Raw genomic sequence first — 25,324 nt, forward strand, 5'->3', positions numbered from 1 at the left:
GTTACTAATTTCCCCCAACTTGGCAGTTGTATTGGTTTATATGTTGTAGGTGTTTGAAGATCCACAAATCACTGTAACATTTAATATTTGTTTCACATCAGAAGAGCCAATCTTGTGCCTACTGAGAATACATGTTCTAAAGGATGTTATTTTCTACAAGAGTGTGTTACTCTTCCTCACATAGGCAGATAGAGAATTAATCACCTTAGTGACCTTAGTGCAATCATGGCTGAGCTGAGTCTAGGCTGGTTACGGTTTAGGTGTAATTTGGTATATCTCAGATTTGGCCCTGCTCCCAGGGTGAAGGTCCTCCTGGGTTTTCAACAGATATCCTGGTTGGCCTTTGCCCAACTCCTCTTTAAACTCATGAATATAACACAATCATTACCATTGTAAAGCCAATTAGACAGTATTCTTCTGTTTAAAAGTTGTAAGTCCATTAAATTCAGGCAATTTTTTTCTTATCTTGAAGCCATTTTCTCTTTCTCGATAGCAAGAAGCTTTCACTTAAATATGAACGAGGCACTTGGTGACAAAATTACCATATAACTAAAACCAAATTTTAAGTTATATGGCATTTTAAATTTTAATATTTCTTATACTAGAAAGCATATTTTACAGTAACAATCTAGATTTATCTTAATAAGGCATTAAAAACATTATAAGAAAAAAACATCTACCATAATCATTATGTAATGATGATTTGGAATAAGATTCAATGTAATATGGAAGTTCAAAAATAGGTAAAAATATTGAAAAAGGAAAAATTATCATTATTTGTACATAATTTTATATCTAGAAAGCCAAACAGACTCAATTGAAAAACTATTGGAATTAATATAAATATAAAAGTTAAATGCCCTGAACAGATCCCACAGAAACACATAAAATTCCAGTTTTGTTACCAATGACAAAAAGAAAAGGTGATATAAAAGAAGAAACTATTAACATAGAAACAAAACTAGAATAAAAATGCCCTCAAGGTAAAATCATAATAAAAATATGGGTTAACTACAAGGAAAACAAAAACTTTATAGAGAGAGACTAATACCAATGTCATTAGACTCAATATAAAAAATGTTCATAGAAGAAAAATTAGATGCCACCGGATGATACTTTCTCCTAAACGAAATGTATAGTTTTAATATGTGCCTTAGGGAAATACAGCATGGAGGGAGAACCTCAACCATGACTCTAACACTTATCTAGAAAAAAAAATGAATAGTTGAAAAAAATGACATGAGCATATCACATAAAAACCTGTAAAAGAAGGGCAAATATAGAAACGCATGTCTACCCTTGTTAAAAATAGTGTAATAATAGCTGAAGAAAATACAGATAACAAAACCGGAAAGAATATATATTAAATATAATGAGACATAACAAATCAGTGAGGAGAGGAGGATTACTAAGTGTTGGACAGAAAGTGGTCAGCAAAAGGGGAAGAAAATGTTATCCTACTATGCATCAAAATAAATGCCTGATCTATTAGACCACTAACATTTGTTCCATGCCTACTAGGTGCCATATACGTTTAGTTACCAGAGATTCAAAGACGGGGAGACAGTCTGGTAGTGCAATAAATGAAGTAGTACATATGAACCTGCACTGAGGCACCCCTTAGCCCTTCTGGTGAGAGGGATTTTGTTATCCTAATTTGGATGAGTACTTACGAAGTTTAGAAGGGGCCATGTCTGTCCTGTTCACTGTACCTCCCCAATATTTTTCACACCTAAACATACAGTGCTTGACATACAGTAGGGGCACAAATATTTATTAAACAGTAAAGTACCATCAGTGTTTTAAAATAACATGAGTGCCTGACTGTGTTTCCCATGGCAAAAGCCTAGATTCTTGTCCTTCCACCACCAATGAGTGAAAGTTTACTGGAATTTGTCCTTTGCTGAGTGATTAGAGAGAAAGAAAGCAGTGGGAAACTTAGTTAAAGCCACACTGTCGTGAGGAGGAGAGAGGGGATCCAGAAGAAAGGGCTGAGTAATTAAGAAGTGGGCACAAGAGCTTCTGAGTAGCACAGAAGATACTGCTAATGATAAAGAGCAATATAAGCAAGGTCCCAGACATCAGTCTTAGGATTTTCTAAAAGCAAGGATTTGGGCCACATAAGGAGCTCAGCACTGAAGGTTACCTAAGAAAAAGAGGATTCTGGGAAAAGAAATCTTAAAAAGACTTTTTCATTGCTTTATAATTTGAAGACATTTTTGCTGTTATTTAACAAACCCACATAAAGGTTAACATTCATCAGAAACTGTTTAAGGCGCATTTACAAATATCACTTCATTTAATCTTTGTAATAACCCATGATAAGCGTGCCAATATGACTATCTCCATCGTACAGGTGAAGACAGTAAGGACCAGAGATGTTAAATAACTTATATAAGATCATTCAGCTATTACATGGCAAAGCCAGGAATTAGACTGTTATAAATATGTTCCCATTGATACAGTCCATTCAAAACACATGACCCTGCTCCACACAAATTCACACTTTCTCATTTTGAAAGCATAATAACAAAAAGACAAGAAAATAGGGGAATAGTTAAGGGAGTGATAAAGACTGGAGTTTGGATCCTCTGTCAGTTACTAGCATTGAGACCCTGCGCAGGTTAAACAATCATTCTGGGCCTTGTTATTCACATCAGTTCAATGGAGATAACACGACCTAACCTTAGCACTAAAGACTGGGGGCAGGGGAAGTGTCTATGGAGAAGCATCTGACAACTGAGGAGCACAAAGTTAGAACAGTGGCGGCAAATGTAGCTACAACTGCTTTGGCATTAAGTGGCACACTAAGTACTGAGCTGACTAAGCTTCCCTTAGAGTTTCCCAGGACAGAAAGGGAAGAAAGGACAGACAAGAATGACAGCTGAGGGAATTTAAAGGAGGGATAACCAGGCTGGAAAAGGGCAGATTCAGAGGGTAGTTATGAGGTTGCAAGGTTCCAATATACTTGGCCTCCATAGGTACCCTAGAAGGTGGTAATTCCTGTCATAAACAAGCTAATGATAATACACCACTGTCTACACTAAAAACATCATACCACAGAGTATCAAAATCTAATGACTAACTGCAAGTTGAGAAATGGGAATGCCTATTTCAGACCTTTACTTCTCTTCTCTGTATGTGAAATGAATTTGAAGAGTCGTTACTGGGAATATTCTTCTTGTAGTACTGTTAGTGGTATTGGGAGTCAGCAAATATCCACTTGTGCCAAGCGTAATCCAAGGACTGTGAAAAGCACATTTGATATACTCTGTCACAAAATCCTCAGAAGGGTCCTATTTCCACCATCCCTCTTTAGCAGAGGCAAAGTCATACAGCTACAAAGTGGCAGAACTAGATTGGAAGACAGCCTCCCCTCCTGAAAAAAATGCTGTGGAGATAATCCTAACTATAGCAGTTATTGCTTTCAAATGCATATGTCTTTGGGAAACATATTTACAGAAATTATAGAATCACCCAGGGTAGTCCCATGTTGCCACTGATGGCAGAGACCTTTTTACTTATCAGAACTTGTGGTTTGCCAACATTCTCTGTCATACCACCCTTTGAATTCCTCCTTTGCTGCCAGGTTAGTTTACCTGTAGCAGATAAGACAGCTAAACCAAGGCTGAGTTTAAAACAGCCAAAGCCAAATACCAAAAAATGCAAAGCTTAGGTTCATGCAGTTAATTCACTAAAAGTAATTTGCATCAATTCTTACTCATAGTATATTCTATGTCAGTTTTCTTCGAACTGTAATCTGAAAAATAAATTTCAGGGATATATGAATACTTACTACATTAAAAAAAATTATGTTGCCATGTCATTAACAGTCTTACAAAATAGGAAATGTATGATTACTATCCTTTAATTTCAGACTGCCCCATGATTTCAGTGTCATATTTCGTAAGTACTAATAATCAAGTTGGCTAAGTATTACTGCTTCAATTTCCCTGAGCTAATGAGAAAAGATCAGAGGTCTAATACACAAATGAAGTGAGGACCAAATGATATTAAGGAGTATTGTGGAATTGTCGCTAAAGGCTTTGTATCAGAAAAGTTATAGAAGAATTGAGATTACCTATGATAAATATAACAATTCAAAAATATAAAATAAAATAAACAAAGCCTCTGCCAGAGCAGTCAATAGTATATTCACATTGTAAAGGGTGATTTAGTTTCAGCGAAGTATCATCATTAATGTGCAATATTAAACTCACATTGTTACTTTACATGCTCCTTTTTTGCAATTATGTTATATTTGTTTTAAATTGTTTTAGCAGAAAAGTTGTTAAATACACAAGTTAATACCTGACTTTTTTCTTTGTAAACAAAGTAGCATTAGGCAGTCAGGTGTGATGGCTCGTGTCTGTAATCCTAGCTACTCAGAAGGCTGAGGTGGGAGGACCACTTGAAGCCAGGAGTTTGTGAACAGCCTGGGCAACACAGCCTCATCTCAAAAAAATAAATAAATAAAGCAAAAAAGTATCATTAAAATAAAAACAATTTAAGTCAGTATTGTGGGTATAGATTTTTTTTCTTTTAAAAGACATTCATATATTATTTAAATTTGAAGAACACCTTTAAATTTGAAGACAAACTACTACCACTTGGTTTGGGAAGCATGGAACTCAGCAATCTCTACATGCAGCCACTTTGCCATTAGGTACTCCACAAAGAACAAGTGTCAGGCAGATCATGGTACCACAAGAAGCTTAAGATTTAGGTAGAGGGAGAAGTTCCATGAGAAAGCAACAAAATGTCCTTAATTTCAGGAGTCAAGGAGACTTTTGAGATTCAAAGGAAAGCTGTAGGAAAGACATGCACACATGTTTATATACAATTTCAGGGAATTCATAGACTCCTGAAAGCTATCCACTAATTCCAGGATGAGAATACCCAAACAAGAGCAAATAAGAATAGTCTGTAAGAGGTGCATTATTTAATAAGAAGAAATAAGATGATGGCATGCAATCAAGACAAAAATAAGCTGGAACCAAAAATAATTTTTTTCCACAGCAGTAAAAGAATGTGGAACAATTATTAATAGATTTTGCTGATGAAAGCTTAAACACATGTATCTACAATTCCAAATCTCACAATCTCACTTCCAGTGAGTCAAATTACGAAAATAGTTCATCATCACTGAATATTTACTAGAGATTTTTCCACATAAAAGGGACATATAAATGCAATGAAGGCATAGGGGACTCATCAGAACTCTAAGTTATTAGCTTACTTCAATGAAAGAGATATGAATAGAATCTCTGGAGAGTTAAATGTATTAATAAATAATAAACTTGAGATATGCAAAAGTCAGTCATATCAGGTATTGAAGAGGCAAAAAAAAATCTCTGGCTTCCTAATGTCTATGGGTTTCAAAATATGATTTGTATTTAGGTGAGAATTAAAGGATATAAGGAGATTAGAAATAATTATGAAAAGCTGGCCAGGTGTGGTGGCTCATGCCTGTCATCCCAGCACTTTGGGAGGCCGAGGTGGACGGATCACGAGGTCAGGAGTTCGAGACCAGCCTGACCAACACGGTGAAACCCCGTCTCTACTAAAAATGCAAAAATCAGCCGGGTGTGGTGGCATGTGCCTGTTATTCCAGCTACTCAGGAGGCCCAGGCAGGAGAATCGCTTGAATCCGGGAGGCGGAGGTTGCGGTGAGCCAAGATCATGCCACTGCACTCCAGCCTGGGCAACAGAGCGAGACTCCATCTCAAAAAAAAAAGAAAAAAAAAAGAAATAATTATGATAAGCTATGTTTACTAGATGCCAAAGAACCACTAAATAATATTTTGAAATCCCCAATACAATGTTTGGTTGAGAGTTTCAACAAGTGCAGACTTTAGATGAATAAAAGGATTTAGTTGCTAAATTTCATGGTTTGTCAGAGAAAAGATCAAGTTTCACTCTATCAAAGACGAATAGGAAAGTCATACTAAAAGCTGTGTCAATTATTTACATAGCTTAAGTAGATATCAAAGATTGCAGACATGCTCTGAGGAACAGAACTAATCATCAACCCATGACCCATGCATACCTAATTACCAACCTCAATATGGAGAAAAGTTTCATCACCTATTCAGTCTATACTGCAGCTTTCAGATCAAGGTTTCATCATTTCTGGCCTTAAATAAGAATCAGCTGTGTAAGGAATTCAATTCAAAGCATAAGCACAATTTCAACATGCATTTATCTCATTTTTTTTTCTCTACCTTTCCCTTTTTCATGAGGAAACAAACTGTGTTATTTCTTGAAATATATAACCTGTGGCGTAGCCTTGAGATCTCAGTCACCTCCATTTCCAAAATCACGTTATCCAGCTAAAATAAACAAATGAAACTGAAGCCTTCTACGGAAAAGCCATCTTATGAATTTACTGTTTGAGGAAGTAAACTAGAAGATAAAAGAAGACACTCATTTTTAAGACTGAAGCCCTCTCTCCATGCCCAATAATTTCCAATGAAAAAGCCAATCTCATATAAACTGATAACATTTTGGCATGTTTCTGATAATGGTGACAGACCTGATGAAGACTTTTTATCTTACTCATCTCCAAAAGCCTCTCAAATAATTCAAATTGCAGTCTGACAGATTATCTATAAAAACCTCTCATTAGCTAAGATTTTTATGTACAGCAATTCAGAAGGGATAGTTCATTAAAGGAAGAAGTCAATATGATATTTCTTATCAGTTAGGCTATTCAAGATATACTCTCTACCGCTCCTCCCCACCCCTGAAAAAGCAAAACTGGATACTAACTATAATTCCCTGAAGATAACATGGTTTCATGGCTCCTTCCACGTACTTGTAAAGGTTTGGTAAGACCACATTACAGAGTCACCAGGTGTTAGCGTTCTCATTCTGGCTGTAATTTCAGTGGGAAGCTGTTACAGTTCTGCACTGGGGAAACTGGATGCTACATCCTCCCTACTTTTTTAAACACAGTGTACTAATATATACATGCCTTTCAGGCAGCAATGCTATCTTCAATATTGGGTAAATATTTGTTTGTGATGGGGCCAAGTATTGAATGAATAAAGAAAACACCATTTCCAAACTTTCTAGATAGCCACGGAATAACCAGAAATCAATAAATAAAATCCAACATAACATCTAGCTCAATCTTGTTTCATCAGCAAGTGACAACTATAATAACTTCATTAGAAATATATTAAGAAAACTGCAGAGTTGGCTAAGCTCCTTTCACCAACCTCATTGCAACATCCCTCCCTCAAAAAAAAAAAAAAAAAAAAAAAAAAAAGATACAGGAAAGAAGAGATTGCCACAAACCGAGCACAGAAATTCCACCCACAACAAAGAATTAGGTTCCTGATAAGCACCAAGAAAAGTGAACTCACAACTGGAAAGATTAATAGCTTGAGGGAAAAAACAACAGCAAAAAAATAGGAGTTGCGATTAGAAATAAACCTTTAAAAACCCTTGTAAATGTCTGAAACTCCATAAAAATAAGGATAAACACATTCAGTGAGAAAATATGTCATTTTACATACTTAGGTAAGTATAAATGGAAGCATGAATTGCCGTCTAAGTTTCCCAAGCAGTAGTTACTACTTAGGGTCTCCTATCATTGTGACTTTAAAATGACACACTTAGAAACTGACTTGGCCTTGTTAGAGATAAAATAAGTTCTCAGAAGCTGTATTTCCCTGAAATCTGGTCCTCCATGAAAACCTTCACCTCTGAGGGTTGGCTATAAATCCAAAGATGCAGAGAAACATGAATAATTCAAGATAGATAAAGAAACTTTACAGTAACCTTTATTTATCCTACATAGATGGAGGGAGAGTGGATACCTTCCACAGGATCAAGTATACAAGCTCAGTTCTGCCACAATTCCATCCATCTCTGCTTCTCCTTCCTCAAAGGTCCAGCATTATTATTTCCTCTCAATCCACGATATTCTATCAGAGAATTATTCAGTTGCTGAAAGATAGTGAACCCAGATGGAATGGTATAAAGGCAACTCTCTGCTTTCCTGCTTCACATATTCCTGAAAATATGTCAAAGGGTCAAATACATATTATCAGGGAAGTTTTTATTCCTTGAGACATAAAAAATTTCAAACTTCCTAATTCTTTCTCATATACTCCTCAATGATATACTTCTGGCCTGTTCACATCCTCTACCTTTGTTCTTCTCAATCACAATCATATACCACTGGCTCAAATACAATGAATGCCTTATTGAAGCTAAAGATTAGGCCTTTTTGGAAAGCCAAATTTCCCTGTGGTGTCAGCTGCATTTAGTTTATGGGAACTACACTTATTACTAGATAATCAGCACATGCTTCTGTTTTCTATTCGCCTTTCTGAAACAACAGTAAAAAGCAATGAAGTACTCAAAACAGTGTTTTACTGCCAAGATGCTGCTGCTGCTGTAACTTGATGTGAGCTAGCAGAAAATGGTAACGGCCAACACCCCCTATGGTATTAGGAAGTGAAATTTTATGAAATAAGGGAGCAGCTAAGGCAGGCACAGTTTCAGTCTTCTCTTCCTGCTTACATTAAAAATGCCTTGGGGAAAAGATACCATGGCATACAGCAGACCCACTGTTCTTTAGGTCTTGGAAAGTAACTCTCTTCATTCCACTTGGTTGGCCTTTGTTTTTGAACATACTATATCCTCTAAAGAATAGTGATTGAGGTTCCTACGGAAAGGATCTCTGTATGGGTTAGAATTAGCTGTGGCTGCAGATAACTGGGAAGCCCAATAAGTGATTAAGCAAAACAGTTTATTGCTTCATTAGGTAAAAGAAGTTTAGAAGCAGGGATGGTTTGTTAGCTACCAAATCATCAGGCTCAAGCCACTTCTACCTTTCAGTTCCATCATCTTTAGCATGAAGAGTCTACCTTCATGTTTATTTCATGGACCAATACAGCTGCTGGAGCTCTGGTCAACACAAATTCATTCCAGATAGAAAGGAGAAAAGAAAAAAGATCCCCACCAGCTGTCTATCCCTTGAACTTACTTCCCTCTGCTTACATCTCATCAGCCAGAATGTAGTACAGCTGTGAGAGAGGGAGGCTGACAGGTATATCCTTTTAGCTGAAAACATTACAGCCCTGACAAAAAGCAGAGTTTTATCATTAAGGCAAAGGGGAAGTACAGAGTGATGGTTACTTTTAGGTGTCAACTTGACTGGATTAGGAAAGATCTGGAAAACAGGTAAAGCATTATTTCTGAGTATGTCTTTGAGGGTGTTTCCAGAGGAGATTGATTGACACATGAGTCCATAAACTAAGTGAAGAAGATTTGCTCTCAATGTGGGCAGGCACCACCTAATCAGATGGTGGCCCAGATAGAACCAAAAGGCAGAGGAAAGGTGATTTCCTCTCCATTTCCTAGAGGTGGGACATGTATCTTCTCCTGCCCTTGAACATCAGAACTCCTTTGGAATCCAGGACTAACCCTAATGGTCTCCAGGGTTCTCAGGCCTTCTGCCTCAGACTGATAATTACACCACTAGTTTTCCCTGCTTCTGAGGCTTTCAGACTTGTATTGTGCTGAACCATGCTGCTGGCATTCCTGGGTTTCTAACAGCTTGTTGTGGGACTTCTCAAACTCCATAATCAAGTAAGCAAATTTCCCTAATTAATCCCTTCTTATCCATCCGTCCATCCCCTCCCTATTGGTTCTCTCTGGAGAGCACAGCTAATACACACAGACCTTGGGTTAGCTGATGCGTCTCCCAGTCATCAGCCAGTTTTAATTCTGGACCTGGGCATGATCTCCTCCACCTCAGGGGAATCATCATTCACCAAGGAGACACCACTGCTGAGCAGGCAACGGCCTCCTAGCACAGAAGAGCACCCTTGCCCAGAGTGTTTCTCTGCATCTTTCCAGGAGCACTCAACATGGAAGAAGAATTCAGGCTGGCGTGACCCTGAGTCCTGACCAACCCTATTTCCCCAGCTCATCTGCACAGCATACAAAGATGTGCTCTGAAGGTGCATCTATAAGTTTGAGAAATCAGCCCACATTCTTAGAGAAACAATGTTTTAAATTGTGGGGAGGTTTCCAGGTTTACCAACAAAGGCCCATTTAACGGGTAATGTAGTAGAGACGGTATTTGCCATTATTGAAAGTGGAATTGTTCGGATTTTGATAAACTAGATTTTGCCTTAATGAGGTGTGAGGAAAAGGCTGATCGAGTGTGAAAGAAACAATAGCAAAGAGCAACTCATACTTCTTCCTGACTTTGCACTCTGGCAAATGTATCCTTCAACTGGCCTCTCCCCAACAAGTTTGTGTTTTCCCTTTCACTGTCTATCAGTGGGACTACAGACCCATTCTGAAGAACTTAGTAAGAAAAGAGGAGACATCCCAGAAACCATAACTTGCTCAAGCTGGGCCATGTCTACTGGCAGGTAGAATCTGCCTTCTAGACTTGAGCAGTAGGGATGAGAATGGAGCAGTATTATCCAATGAATTGTGCCCCCTGAAAGTTGTTGAAGTCCTAACACCTGGAGCCTTTGAATATGACCTTATTTGGAAATAGGGTCTTTGCTGATGATCAAGGTCAGATAGAATCATTAGGGCGAAGAGTAAATCAATATAACTGTATCCTTATAAAAAAGGGAAATTCTGACACAGGGATAGACACACACGCCAGAGAAATGTCATGGAAAGATAAAAGCAGAGATGGAGGTGATGCTTCTCCAAGCCAAAGAAAGCCAGAGATTGCCCACAAACCACCAGAAGCTAGGAGAGAGGCATGGAACAGATTCTTCCTCATAGTCCTCAGAAGGAATAGAGCCTGCAATATGATCTCAGATTGCTAACTTCTAGAATGTGAGATCATAAATTTCTGTTGTTCAAGCCACCTGATTTGTGATACTTTGTCATGGTAGCCCTAGCAAACTGATACACGAGGCAGATGGAACATCTTCACCCACCTTCCTGGGTCTAGCACATTGCTTCCTTTCCTCTCAAGTGTCCACATCACTGTGTGTGCCTCTCTGCCCACTCTCTGTCTCCACCAATTACTTCTCAAGCCCCTTCAGCCACCGTCATTTACACACTTGGGGATCTAGCCATGCAGACTTCAGGGGTGGTTCCAGGAATATTCACTGGTTGAGAGTAAGGGGCAGGCACAGGGCCTCTCCATCCTGACAGGGATCATATACTACAATGAGCAAGATAATGAGAAGTCAGATGCTGCTAAATTGGGTACCTAAATTTAAAAGCCTGCACATGTAATATTAATACGTGGATACCTAGCTGTCAAAGGCTTATGTAGAAATAGAAACGATTTGAGTGAAAGAAGAGGACAAGTAAATGATTACACATCTGGAGGTATTATAACCTCTCACTTCTGAGGATTCAACAAGGTTAAACATCTCAGTGTATTCTACGTGTCACTGTCTCTTAAATGTAATTCTCTGCTTCCATAACATCTCTCTTTCTTTCCTTCTCCCGGCCATCTTGCCACAGGATCTGTCTGGAAAACACTGGAAACAGAAGAGGCTAAAAAAGCTGGAGGAGAAAGCCAACCCCTTTAATGATAAAAGTGAATGGGAGGAAATCTCACTTCCATGCATATCCATTCTCCAGATTTTATTGGTTTTTTTTTTTTAATTAAAAAACCTAGGAAGGGACTCACATAATGAATACCTATCTGTATATTTACTACCCAAATGGATAAAGGATACAGAAACACAGCTGAAGGCCCTGGCAACTCTCTCTGATCTCAGTTCCCCTCTCTCCCCTCAGATGTAACCACTGATGTAAATTTGGTGTTTATTATTCTCTAGCATATCTTTATACTTTAATACAAAGAAAACCCACCCAAATTGATGGTACTCCTTAGCCACAGTCCTATCAGTTTCATTTTTTTAAAACTCTTTCCTTTCTTTCCTTCATATAGCAAAAAAACAAACCACACACACACACACACACACACCCAAAAAACAAAAACAAAAAACAAAAAAGCTATCAAATCAATATATTCAAGCCATAGGAACAATAATGGAAAAAAATACATATATTTATATTTTTGAGATGGAGTCTCTATCACCCAGTCTGGAGTGTAGTTGCATAATCTCTGCTCACTGCAACCTCTGCCTCCCAGGTTCAAGCAATTCTCCTGTCTCAGGTTCCCGAATAGCTGGGACTACAGGGGCAGCCTACCATGCCCAACTAATTTTTTTATTTTTAGTAGAAATGGGGTTTCACCATATTTGCCAGGCTGGTCTCGAACTCCTGACCTCAGGTGATCCACCTGTCTTGGCCTCCCAAAGTGCTGGGATTACAGGCCTGCCACCATGCCCAGGCAGAAAATTTTAATCTTATTCCTATCAACTGATATCTATTTTTCACCTGTATTACCTCACCATCACCACCACCACCACCAATAAGGCTGTGATATAGGGAATTCAAGCCAGACCAATGGGAAATACTTCGCATAGGTATCTATTTCCGGAACTCCTTAATTCATACCAGTAAATTGGAGCCTACATCACCTATGCTGAAATCTCTCCCTGACAAAAACCCAAATGGATGAGAATTAAATTATACTCCTTTATATAGAAGACTGGTAAAACATTAATTAGTAGTGAATCCATCACTCATCTGTTCTCATAAAAGACTTAAATGCAAAAAAAAAAAAATTGTACAGGCTGGAAGCTCATTAAATGGAGGGCTCAACACTGACCATTATATTTGGAGCATAGCATGATCTTATTAAAAGATAGAACAATTTAATGTAGATATTCAATAATTACTTGATCAATTAATTAAAGGGTTAGTCAATGAGAGTGTCAGGCAGTAAGGGAGACACATGATTTAAAAATCACACAAAACAATATTCTACAAATATTTATGGAACACCTGTTACATGCTAGGTATAGTGCAGGGAACAAAACTCCTTACCCCTAGGGAGCTTCCACTCCAGCAGGACAGTGTAGACAAAGTTACATTAATGATATACCCTGAGGAACTCTGGGAAATCCTCCATGATCAATATATCACTCTATAAGTCATAACTTGGCTAAGAACGGCTACAGTGCTGGTTTCAGAGGAAATCTTATTAAGCCCCAAGTGTTGAGGAAAAACAAAGAAAATCTGTTATATTCCCTAAATGAATATAGCATCTCTGTTGACTACTGGAACCTATTAAATGTGTTGTTTAGAGTGATTTCCTGCACATAAAATGTAAAAGCTTTCCTGAACCTAAACAAATATCACCAATAGCTGAAGGAAAAATGTTACCTTTCGGAATTTCATAAGATGAGTTATTGAAACTAAGGAAATGCTTCAGTACCCTAAACAACTCTACGTGACCACTAAAAACCATCTAGCACTTTGCTCTTCTGACTGCTTCTGTTTAAAGATGCAACAAATTTTGTGGGCAAACAGAGCACTCAACTAATATAAAACCAGTCAGTTACAGAAAGTACTTCCCAGCTAGAAACAAAACACATGCCAAAAATCAATAATCATCAAATAAAAATTTAGGAAAAAAGTCTAAAAGTATATAGTAAAACATTTGTGCCCACTATCCTACATGGTTAGTTTTTACCTATGGGTAAAAACTAACTTATTCTTCACATGTCTATATTTTTCTACAATAGAAATATTCAGAAAAATGATTCACGCTTTATGATCTAAGAATTTTCACAGTAAAATAAAATGCTGAGACTGTTAACACTGAAAGTACTTAAAGGAAAAATTACTTAATGCATCAAAAGACAGAAGTAAAAGCTTAGTTGTTTGCTTTGTAAACTATCTTTTCCCTAAGTGATACAATATGGGGTAATTTAAATGCTTTTTTTCCCTATCTGCATTTTCCAGTTTTTCTAAAATGGCCACCCACATGATTAATTGAAATATTATTTAAATTACTTTCTACAAAAACAAATTAGTCCTATTAAAATATTACAAATTCTATATGTTTACTCAAAAGATAGGCCACAATAATAGGGATACACATATCCATTTATTTTCCAAATAATTCTTGAGAATGCCTCCAGGTTAGAACTACTTCCCTCTTTGAAAGGATCCATAGAAGTTCAGAAAGGTCAAAATGTACAAACTCCTCTGAAATTGGCTATTTCAACTGAATACACAGGTGCCAGGCCCTCTGCCTTTCCTACTTTGCAAGCAGATCAGCCTCAAATCTGATGAGTCAGGGAGACGAGATGGCAAGGAGAAAACGGAACAGGAAAGTGGCTTGGTTTTTAAAACCCTATCATATGTCATTCATTGAAGGATTAAAGGGTTTCCTGACGATGGAAAAGCAGCTAAACCAGGGCCACCTAACTCTTTTACAACAGGTTTTTAAAACTCATCTTAAGATGAGCTTTTTGTTCCTTCTATCCCGAATGCCATTTCCCAATAATTGAATGATAGCTTATGAAGCCAGAGAACAATTTGTCATATCTCTGAATTCCTCTATGTACAAGGCCAAGTTTCACCAACTCCCTCTACCCCAAACAAGTTGAAATATATGACTGTGTTGTGAGGTTAAGGTCAGCATGCAGGGTTACAAACACAGGCAGGCAGGATGATTTCTAGAGCAGCAGCCAAAAAGCAAGATCTCTGCAACATCAAGAGTCATTTAGACTACACTGAGAAGAAGCATGAGTTTGGTTACTCTTAGGTGTGAGACAATGGAATTTGGGGGTTACAAGAGGATGCAGATTTAGGACCACAAAAAGCCAAGAAAGAGAGGACATGATAGCCACAACCTTAGGAAGATCCACCTATAGCCCTTAAAGCACGTCCTTCCCTAGCCAGTGCATTATTTTGCTTTGTGGGAATTCTCCCAATGGCCAGCTAGACTTATTTTGTTCAGCATTCCTGTTGACGGCTCCTGTGACCAACACTTGTCTCAATTGTCTTCGGTTGACCCTTGAAGATAGGAGAGTGAGATTCCCAATATTAACGTATCCCAAGAGGACAATGCTTTCTGCCACTCACATAGGGTATGAAAGCCTTTAACTACCCAGAATTTCTTTTAATCAGTTATACTGCTTTTGCAGTCATTTTACAAAGCCATCTGGCTTTGCAGACATTAATACAAGGACTATGAAAAACCTCACTTTTTATTGTAGCCCCACAATGGGGAGCAATCTGCTTCAAAGTGTGTTGAGCTCATAGGGTTCTGGTGCTGAAATAGATCGCTCAGATTTTTCATTGTTCAGGCTTCCAAGGAACCTGGCCATCTCAGAGATAAAAGAATTCTTCTGAAAGCACCATGTAAAAGAAAATATTTGTTCAGTCACAGTGTCCCTAACAAATGTGATCTTATGCTCCACAGCTGGACACCTGAGAAGATGAAAATGAAGGGGCCCTAACAGATACAGTGGAGACCTGGTCAGATAAATTGGAGGTTGGGGAACATGTGCCGTCCTAAATTGGAGAATGCTGAGGTGCTCTCCTTCATGTGAATATCCTACTCATTCTTATAAAATGTTCCACACCTCAGGGTGGCATTAAGTAGAAATCCTTTGACTTTTTTTTTCCACTACTGAATTCAACTGCAATTATATTTAAAATATCTTTATTTCCCATTGCTTTGACAGCTTCACTTTTGAAGTTTTCTATTATACATCTCAATAGTCCTATCTCTTTCTAAGCAATAGTAAGCTGGAAGGCAACACTAGCAGAGATAGCGTATTTTTGTGCAAGTGGTTATTTCATTCATCAGAATTTTTGTCATTTTTTTAGCAGAAATAATAGCAGAAAATGAAGAAGAGGCTGACATTTAAACATTTAGATGTATACAAGTATTGTGGGGATTCATAACTACAGACCAAATTCAATGTGTCAATTTAAAAGACAGTCTTTCGACATGACTTAACCTAGAAGTTAAATGCAGCTGGCAGTACATGTCACCAACTCACAACAGGTTCCCAAAGGAAAGAGGCTGCTATTTCTCTTCAAGGCACAGAGAATAAGGGTCACTGACTACTGACCCAACGGCTTCATCCCAATAAATGGAGCAGTCTCAACTCATCTCTTAATAGCGAGAAGACCTATTAGCAGGGAAGACAAGCACTCAGGTCACAATTACAGCTGATTTACAATTTCCACAGTGATCCTGGAAACAGAGTGGATTCGTACTCCAAAAGAACTGCATCTTCTCTTGGGATGCTACATTTTCCCACTGACAGAGTCATTTAAAATTTCAGCAATATGGAAGTCCTACACGAGCACTGAATCTGTTGTGTCAGTAGTTTGCTGCCTCCTGTGGGCAGGAGGCTTAACATACTCTAGTGGTGGACTAAGGCAAAATACAGAGGAAGACTGGTGCCATTTCATTTTGAGACAATTTAAGGCGGGACCAAATACATGAAGGTAATATTTAATAAAGGCAGCATTTTGACAAAAAGATATTATTTAACTAGAACATTACATTAAGTTATATTTTGTCTTGGCCATTTGTAGGCAAACTTTACAAGTCTTAAATTGATATTTAATGTATACAAAACATTGACCTTGATTCAGTTTCTTTTTTTTTTTTTTTTTTTTTTAGATGGGGTCTCACTCTGTCACACAAGCTGGAGTGCAGTGGAACAATCTAGGATCACTGCAACCTCTGCCTCCCAGGCTCAAGCTATCTTCTCACCTCAGCCTCCTGAGTAGCAGGGATTACATGCCTGTGCCACCACATCTGGCTAATATTTTGTATTTTTTATTAGAGACGAGGTTTCATCATATTGGTCAGGCTACTCGAACTCCTGAGCTAAGTGATCCACCCATCTTGGCCTAAAAATTGCTGAGATTACAGGCATGAGCCATCGTGCTCGGCCACAGTTTTAATTTTTAGCTGTACTATTTTTCATATTGTATAATGTCACGTAAGGGTTGTAGGTTTCAGTTTGATATAGATTAAGAATGCCTCCGAATGAAGGTGGGCTCCAGTTTACCTCACCTCATTAGGACCAGGAGTGATATCCCCGGCCTTTATGCAGTACTGCTTTGAACATGAGACCTAAAATATTTTTGGAGGTATACTGTCATTTTCTGGTCAGCACAGAATACTCATTTGCTTCCTATCCTTAGGTCAGACTCAGGGGCTCTAACATAATCTTAGTTGATTCATTTAAGTCAACATATGTGATTTTTTTTAACCCAATGTTGCAGATTTAGGGCAACCCCCTGACACCCCACCTTTTTCGTTAAGTCATGTGAGCATTATTTTAATATTCTAGTGCGTCCCAGCTTATCACTTTGTCCCCTTTAATCATAAGTGGCTTTTTGGGCATCTTGGTCCACTGCAGCAGCTGCGGTTTTTCTGGTTTGGGAAATAATAAAGTCCACAGTCACACTGTCTGCACACTCCAATCCTCACTCCAACCCCATGCTTTCTGCTTGTTTATGTTTACTTGTTTCACAAAAACAGAAAAGTTCTCTATTCCAATGTAAACAACTCTATCTTCCAAAGTCATTAGAAATTAGGAAGCCCTCGAACAAATAAAAGGCTTAAATATAATTATAAAAGAAACATTAAATGTAGTTATTATGAGAAACATATTAATAACACTTAAATGCAAGTATTATAAAAGAAACAGGTGTTAATCTTATGACACCTGTTATTGATTTTTAATGTGTTTTTAAATCTCGAATTCTACCTGTATTTTAAAACAATTTTACTTTAAAATTAACAATGTGGAATTTACAGATACACATAATTATATTTAAAATATACTCTTTTTTAATATTTATGTTTATCGACTCTGTCAATTTTGATAATGATTAAAACAAGTGTAGGAAACACCATTTGAGTTGATCAAAATACAGATTTGAAAATACTGGAAACACAATATGCCTTTTATTTAGCATAGTTTGTATCATTTGTCACCTTTGACTACATCATGATTGACTCTTGGCTTTTGTGAGAGGTTCAACTTGTTCAAACAGCTTATAATTACCATTTCCTCTTTGCTATTTAAATTTTCACTACTGGCCAGCAGAAGTTACCTCAATTTGGTTCATCTGCCCTTAATAGCTCAACCTCCACATGTCGTTAAAAGCATTCTTGTTCATTAGCAAAAAAAATAAAAAGTGTTCCTTCCCAACAAAATTCTGCCTATATCAACCATGACATCCAGTTATGATGACCTTTAGTGGAGAAAAATATTAGAGACCAAAACTAGGGTAAATAAAATGTCAATTAGATGGTTTTATATGAGTACTAGAGGAGGTAACTGTTTATCACCTTTTTTTTTTTTTTTTGAGATGGAGTCTCACTCTGTCACACAGGCTAAAGTGCAGTGGCATGATCTCGGCTCACAGCAACTTCCACCTCCCGGGTTTAAGCAATTCTCCCACCTCAGCCTCATGAGTAGCTGGGATTACAAGCATGTGCCACCATTTCCAGCTAATTTTGTACTTTTAGTAGAGATGGAGTTTCTCCATATTGGCCAGGCCTGTCACAAATGGAATCTCAACTTCTAAAACAATTTTATTTTATCTAAGTATATCATTCAGTAATAATTACAATAACAATCATTTCACCATTTTATTTTTGGCTACAGAAGAAACTAATAATTTTTTTCTACTTAATCAATTAAACATAGGTAGAACCTACATGGGATGTCCCTCTACTTCCATATGTAAAATAGAGACCTCACATTTGTGTTAATTTGTAAGTAAAAATTACCATTATTTTTAATCCCAGAGAGCTTTACTGTTTGGCTCCAATATTTCAGATGCCTTTAGAAAAACACAAGGTATTTTTTCTTTAGTATTATACCAGCTAATGAACTCCAAAAAGCAAATAAGAATGTCAGTAAATACAATTAGGTGAATATCATATTAATATTATAAGTTAAAAATTAAGAATGGTCAAAAGCATATCAAATACTAGAAAACTTTATCCACAGTCTCAAGTGTGACAATTTCCAAAGTCCATATAATATTCAACATTAAGCTTAAAAAGAATTAAATCATAAAAGACTCCAAAGTACATGGCTTATTGTACACTTCAGTGACAGTTCTTTGTTCACATTACATTTACAAATTTCTCAGCCAATCCCGATATGGGTATACTTCATAATTTGGTACATAAACAGACATACAAGCTAAAAACTTACATTCATTGAAAACTTTAACTTATTAAGCTTTAATGTAGTAATTATTGGGTGATTGAAAAGTCATGGCTGTATCCGAATACATGCATCTTGGCATAATTTTACAATTATCACAGAGATAAAGTAAATCACATTTAAAGAATTAAAACTGATAGAAGTAGTAACCCTTAGTTTCTCAGTAAATATTTTTCCAATTAGTGGCATCAGATAGAGATCCCCATACTGAGAAATATTAATTTTTTGGTTCTATCTATTGCATAGTGTTATATTACCTTTCATTTTAAAAAGCACTTAAGATAAAACTCCTTCAATTTTAAATTTTTAATTAAACCAGACCAATGTGGAAAAATAACTGGCCAAAAAGTCATGAAAGTATGAAAGGAGAGTGAAGGAGGACTTACCAGAAATTACAAGTCACTAGAAAAGCCAGTGTATTCAAAACAGAAAGATTTTGGCACAGAAATAGGAGCAGAATAGAGAGCCCGGAAAGAGTTCCAAATATATGTGGCATCTTTATATGTGACAAGGACAACAATTTCAATCCCATGAAAAATAAAGGATCTTGTATTAACTAGGACTTAAGTAACTGATCATCCATCTAGAAAAAAAGGAAAAGAGAATCCTACCTCATCTCATGTACAAAATTGTAAGTTGAAGATTGAATGTTTTTTAAAATGATGAGAAAATTTAAGAGAATATCTGCATGACCTTGGGGTGGACAATACCACTCTCAGCAAAACAAATAATTCAGAAGCAATAAAGAAAAAGACAGACATACTTGATTAAATAATTAACAATTTCATTTAGCAAAAGATATCATAAACAGATAAAAATTGCAAAGACATTTGTATACATATAACAATGGATTAATACTTTCATTAAGAGTTTGTAGAAACTGAAAAACATTACTAAATGGAAAAATGGCCAGCGGAAATGAGCATGAAATGAAGAAAAGAGAAATGTAAATGAACAGTAAACATATGAATACATACTCAACATGAGTGCTAGTGAAGGAAATGCAAATCAAAGTAATGACCAGGCAAAATAAGATTGGAAAGAATTAAGGGCAGTGACATCCAGTGCTGGTGACAGGGTAGGAAATGGGCATTCTTATGTGTGAAGGTGATTTACTATTCTTTTGGGTAAAGTGATAACCATTAAAATTAGAAATAAACATACCGTTTGACCAAGCAATTCCACTTCTGGGAATCTATCCTATAGGAGACAAAAGGACCAGTATGTAAGGATATAGGTATAAAATGTTTATTGCAGCATTGTTTGTTGTGGGTAGGGAAATAGGGGGAGTACCGCAAACAACAAGAATGTCAGTTAACAGAAAACAGTTAAATAAGATGTGCTCTATCTATAATGTAGAACATAATATAATTATTAAAATGGATGGGATCAGCTTGTATCTACTGAATTGGAAGACTGATAAGGTGACAAAAGCAAACTGAAGAGTGGGTGCTTAACATTCTTGTTTAAGACAGGTAGTAGCAACAACTGCAACAAATCAAGGTATGTGAATGTACCTGCACCTGTATGCATACAAAGTGAAAAATGGAAGAATACAGACCAGTCTAACAATGACTACCTAAGGCTGTGGATAGAGACAGGGATTGGAAGGGATGGGGATCATTTACTTCCTCTTTGTATATCTTTGTGTTGTTTCACTAGTTACTATGAGCACAACATTAATTTCATAATTTTCAAAACTACATTATTAACTTTTTTAAATGGTAGTACATTAGTAGTATTTCTATACATTCACCTTTAGGAAAACAGCAGCAAATGAACAAACATTCTTTCTTTGCCTATGCATCTCACCATTGTGTTCATTTGGGGGTACGTGCTTAATATCCATTCCATCTCTTTCCCCTCTGTGTATCAGCCATGTGGTTTGGGTTGAACTGACTATGCTCCATTTTCAAGGACTCTTGAATGGTCTAAGCCACTGTTCTCCAACAGAAGTACAATTCAGTACAATTCAGAGCCACTTATGCAATTTAAAATTTTCTAGGCCGGGCGCGGTGGCTCAAGCCTGTATTCCCAGCACTTTGGGAGGCCGAGGCGGGTGGATCACGAAGTCAAGAGATCGAGACCATCCTGGTCAACATGGTGAAACCCCGTCTCTACTAAAAATACAAAAATTAGCTGGGCATGGTGGCACACGCCTGTAATCCCAGCTACCCGGGAGGCTGAGGCAGGAGAATTGCCTGAACCCAGGAGACAGAGGTTGCGGTGAGCCGAGATCGCGCCATTGCACTCCAGCCTGGGTAACATGAGTGAAACTCCGTCTCAAAAAAAAAAAAAAATTTTTCTAGTAGTCACATTGAAATTACTTTGAAAGAAACAGGTTAACATAATTTTAATAACATTTAACCCAATATATCCACAAATACTACCATTTCAGCATGCTATTAATATAAGAATTACTAATAAGATATTTCTCATTCTTTTTCTGGATCTCAGTTTTGACTAGCCACATTGCAAGAGCTTGAGAGCCACATGAGGCTAGTGGCTGCTGCACTGAATAGAGCAGGTCTCAGCAAGATGCTCTGGTAATGCTAGAAACACTTCCATGTTCATGATTAAACACATAGTTTAAAATGGTCCAACCAAAGAGAAATCCATAATGGTAGGAGAATAAAATTTCTTCTTCCGTTAACTTTTGAAACTGTAGACAGACACTGAGGGATGGGCCAGGAAAAAAGCCTGCAGCCAGTGCAAGAGGACCTGTGTCCCTGAGACAGTGCTGAGTCTTGGGGCCAAACCCCCAGTGCAGGAGGACCTATGACCCAGAGACAGCACTGAGCCTTGGGGCCAGTCTCTCAGTGCCAGAGGACCTGTGTCCCTGAGATAGCACTAAGCCTCGGGACCAGACCCCCAATGCAGCCTCAACTGTTTAGTTACACAGCTGGCAATTTTTGTCTCCCAGTCACTGTGAGTTAGGTTTTCTACTAGTTGTAATGAAAAGTACACTAATTGATAAACTCATCTATGGACAATGCCATGTCCAATTTTCTTAAGCACACTAATTCAACTGCTAAAATTTTCTTCCAATTACCTGTAGTCAAGCTATTCTTTTGTTAAACTAGCTTTATTTGATAACCTTTTTAGAAATCTTCTGAAAATATCCCTGAAGAAGATTCCCACAGACTAATTCCTTACCATCCAGGGTAACTTCCCACAGTCACCACACAAGAGAATACTTCTCTTCAGAAGAAAACATATGAAATCTCATAGCAACCAATCAGCTCTCGTTCCACATTTTTTTTTTTTTTTTTTTGAGATAAAGTTTCACTCTGACGCCCAGGCTGGAGTACAGTGGTGTAATCTTAGCTCATTGCTACTCATGCCTCTGGAGTTCAAGTGATTCTCCCACATTAGCCTCCTGAGTATCTTGGATCACAAGTGTGTGCCACCATTCCCTGCTAATTTTTTTTGTATTTTTAGGTGAGACAGGTTCTCACAATGTTGGCCAGGCTGATCTCCAACTTCTGACCTCAAGTGATCCACTTGGCTTCTGACTCCCAAAGTGCTGGTATTACAGGCATGGGCCACTGCATCTGGCCGGCCTCTACCTTCTTTTCTGATTTTTGCGCTCTAGACTAGGGTTTCTCATCCTCGGCCCTGCTGATATTTTGGGCAGATAACTCATTGGGCAGATAATTCTTTGGGGTCGTCTCGTTCTGTAGGATGTTTAGCAGTATCCCTGACCTCTCTCCATTAGAAGACAATGGAAAAAACCCTGGTCCCCAAATAGTTGTGACAACCAAAAATGTCTCTAGACATTGTCAAATGTCATCTTTGGGGGTAAAATCACCCCCAGTGGAGATGCACTGTCCTAGTAATCAGTTCAAGTGTATAACTGACCTTCATTGCTGTATTGGACTCAGACACTGTAGCAATCATTAAAGCATGATATCACCCTCTGTGTCACCTGCATTACAACATGTTGGACTGGTGGTCCTCTCCCCAGACACTGAACCTCCTCTAGTCACACTCTTCCTCTTCTACCCCCTCTACATGCCAAGTCTGAGCTCTCCATTGCAGTTCTTCTTTCCAGAAGAAATGTGGCTAGTTCCTTCTGACTTTAGCTTTAAATCATTACTTGAGCTGCTCCTTGAACCACCCACCAAACTATACATCCCTTGCACTTCTCTTAGGGGCTCTTTGGACAAAGTGTTTGCTCATTTATGATAACTTATTCCTCAACTCATTCTCCCCAGCCTGGCTCCTCTCTTCCATCAGCACATCTTGGAGGCCATTCCATCCCATCTTTCCACACGGTATCGGCTTACACATTGTCATATTTAATCCATCGCTAAGACTAGAATTTCAGTGCAAGTACTGGTCAACATTTCATAGCTCCTCAGATTGATCTAAGGATTCAATACAATTTCAATTAAAATATGAACAGGATTTTTTGTAGAAGCTGACAGGCTGATTCTACAATTAAGGAAACCAGAATAGCCAAAACAACTTTGAAAAAAGATGAACAAAGTTGGAAGACTAATGCTTCTGAGATCAAGACTTATTATAAAGCTACAATAATCATGACTGATATAAAGACAAATAAATCAATGAAACAGAAAGTCTGTAAACAGAAACACAAATACACAAATAACTAATTTTTGACAAAAGTTCAAAGCATTTGACTGGAGAAAAAATAGCCTCTTCAACAAATGGTGGGGAAAAATTAGAGATGTGTAATGCAGAAATGAACTTCAAGCCACACCTCACCCCTGTGTATAAAAATCAACTCAACATTAATCACAGACCTAAATGTACAATCTAAAACTATAAAACTTATGGAAGAAAACATAGGAGAAAACCTTTGTGACCTGGATTAGGCAAAGATGGCTTAGATCCAACACCAAAAACACCTAAAGAATGAATTAATGAAGCTTTTGCTTTTCAATAGATGTTATAAAGAAAATAAAAACACAAGCCACAGGCTGGGAGAAAACATTTACAGATCACATATATCAGGCTTATTTATAATGGCCAAAAGCAATAAATAACCAAAATGTCCAGTGGCAAGAGACTAATGAAACTGACACAGTCATTCAATAGGATATTACTTAGCAAAAAAACCCCCTAATCAACATATGCTATGATGTGGATGAATCTCAAAATAATTACACTGATAAGCCAGGCCAGAAAAAGGGTGCATATAGTATCACTCTATTTATGTAAAATTTTTTAAAAATGCAAACTAGTTTTTAGGGATGGAAAGCACTGGTAGTTGCCTGGTTAGGGATGTAGGGGTGGGGGAGCAATGAAAAAGGGACAGGAGAAAACTTCTGGGGGAGATAGATATTTTATTTTTATTTATTTATTTATTTATTTTGAGACGGAGTTTCACTCATGTTACCCAGGCTGGAGTGCAATGGCGCGATCTCGGCTCACCGCAACCTCCGCCTCCTGGGTTCAGGCAATTCTCCTGCCTCAGCCTCCTGAGTAGCTGGGATTACAGGCATGCGCCACCATGCCCAGCTAATTTTTTGTATTTTTAATAGAGATGGGGTTTCACCATGTTGACCACGATGGTCTCGATCTCTTGACCTCGTGATCCACCAGCCTCGGCCTCCCAAAGTGCTGGGATTACAGGCTTGAGCCACCGCGCCCGGCGATATTTTATTATCTTTACTGTGCTGGTGGTTTCACAGGAGTATACACATAGCAAAATTTATGAAATCGTGCACTTTAAATTATGTACAGTTTATTGTATGCCAATTATGTCTCAATAATGCTTTTTTTTAAGCAACAAATCCAGTGCTAGCTATCGGGATAAACGTCACTACTATATCATGTAGGGACAACTGAAACTGGTTCATGCTACTTGGGAATCCATGAAAGGAGGCAGTTTTAGAGGTTTTGTTTTGTGGTTTTTAAATTCCTGTGGGTTAACATAAGCAAAATTCACAATTCTTGGGTGCATTTACATAATACAGCCTAGATGATATTAAATTGTAGATGCGGTGTGTGTTGGGAGGGAAGACTCAGATCCTTATGAAAACCAGTTTGTAGTTTCTTTGCTTTAACTCTCCTTTGAAGTGCTTCCCAACACAACTACCAGCATTACCATCTCTACTGTGGTCTTAAAGGTATGTCCAAACAACATCTTTAAGCAAAAAAAAAAAAAAAAAAAAAAAAAAAAAAAAAAAATAAAGAGCCGGAATTCTCAAAGAAAAAAAATAAAAAAAAATCTTTTTGCCAGGAGGTTTTTGTTGAAAAAATTTTCCCCC

General features: G+C 37.6%; 1 protein-coding gene across 7 annotated transcripts in view; it reads right to left on the bottom strand.

Annotated features, from left to right (window-relative positions):
* Window positions 1–25,324, bottom strand: part of MAST4 (microtubule associated serine/threonine kinase family member 4) — a 581,430-nt gene that overhangs the window by 236,124 nt on the left and 319,982 nt on the right. The gene's annotated exons all lie outside the window — the stretch shown is intronic.

The sequence above is a fragment of the Sapajus apella genome, unplaced genomic scaffold (assembly GCF_009761245.1).
Source record: "Sapajus apella isolate SASKATOON/1434 unplaced genomic scaffold, GSC_monkey_1.0 scaffold1, whole genome shotgun sequence".
Lineage (NCBI taxonomy): Eukaryota > Metazoa > Chordata > Mammalia > Primates > Cebidae > Sapajus > Sapajus apella.